The following is a 1,541-nucleotide window of genomic DNA, read 5'->3' as shown; positions in this document are numbered from 1 at the left end:
AAAAGATGCTTCGCATGGTTTCAGATAAGTTCAGCCAAGTTCAGTCACTGGATCAAGATCTTATGATTAAGAGTAGAATACAATAGCAGCAGCTCACCATGGGGAAACAAATTTGTCGCACGGTGAGGAGACGGACGCAGCTCGGACGCACTTGACGTCGCGGTGGCAGCTCTGGTGACCGCTGGTGTTGGAGAAGTATTTGATGAGTCTTGGCGCGATGCGGTGAAGATGATGGTGGTGACGATGAGATCCGGTGCTTCCTGGGACGGTGTCGGGCCATCGGGGCGTGTCCGGGGATTCCGCGGGCGTCGGCGACTCACAGTCAAGAATAGACACCACGTTTTACTGCGAAATAAAATGGGTCAAGTGACTTAGATGATGCGCCAGGTAAAGGGGATTCGAGGGATACCGAAAACGGGCGGCGGGACTTACTGAGTTCGTCGGAATCGATGGGGAATAGGAGGCGGACGGCATGGCCAATGGCGAGAAAACGATGCACCACCATGTCCTGGAGATAGGCGACGGTGAGGGGAGTTCACGAAAATAGTGGAATAGAGCTAGAGATCAATGTAGGCGACGTACCGGTGCGATGAACTCCGATAACATCGCAGCCAACAGCGACAATATCATGCATGATCATGTCCTGGAGATAGAGCTCGACGAGAGGCGTCTTCTGGTGCAAGGGTTCGACTAGATGATTACCGGGGAGTCAAGATCTGATGATGAACTCGAGTTTGGGGTTGACGTTGGCATGGCCGGTGTGGTCTGTGCGTGGCTTATCTGGAGAAAGTATGAGAACGAAAAAGACGGAGGATGACAAGGGACGCACGGTGCTCTTCTCTATTCGTATTAAGATGGACTGAGGAGGAAGATCAAGAGGTGTATGCCGACCGATGATATTCGGTTCACCACGCCGGTTTGGGTAGTTAAGTCAATAAAATTTAGGAATAACTCCCTGAATGAAACGCCCATGAAGTTATGAGCAACTTTCGTGTTGATGGTGAGTAGAAACGTCTGATAAAATTAAAGAAAGGAGGAGGGGAAGGTAAACTGCCATGAACATTACATCCCAGTTCTCCCGTACGTGAATGAAGACGAGAAAGAAGACGATTGTGTAGCTGGTTCGCTCGGGTAAGATGGGCCACTTCTAGCTGGGTCGGCCCGAGAGGAAGGAAAGAGGAAAAAAAAAGGAAGATACAAGTAATGGTGGGGATGGGCTGGCAGGTTGGACTGGGCTGCTTCGGTTGGTTTGGTTGTTCTGGTCCTTTTTTTCTTTTGATTTTCTGTTGTTTTATTTTATAACTTTTGCTTTGGGGCTTGAAATGAAATCAAATAAATTTTTAAACATTTGTAAGAAAAATAATGTTTTGGGACATTAAGGAACCTATTTATCGTCCATATTGAAAAAATAATAATAATAGTTTTATGCACTTTGGCCCATATAGCTACTTGTGCAATACTTTGCAAAGAAAAAAATTTAGGATATTCTTGTTTTCTAAAATAATACCTTTTAAGGATTTGAAAACCCTGAAAGTCAAAAT

The sequence above is a fragment of the Lolium rigidum genome, chromosome 3 (genome assembly GCF_022539505.1).
Source record: "Lolium rigidum isolate FL_2022 chromosome 3, APGP_CSIRO_Lrig_0.1, whole genome shotgun sequence".
Classification (NCBI taxonomy): Eukaryota; Viridiplantae; Streptophyta; class Magnoliopsida; order Poales; family Poaceae; genus Lolium; species Lolium rigidum.
Note: the sequence above shows the minus strand (reverse complement) of the source record.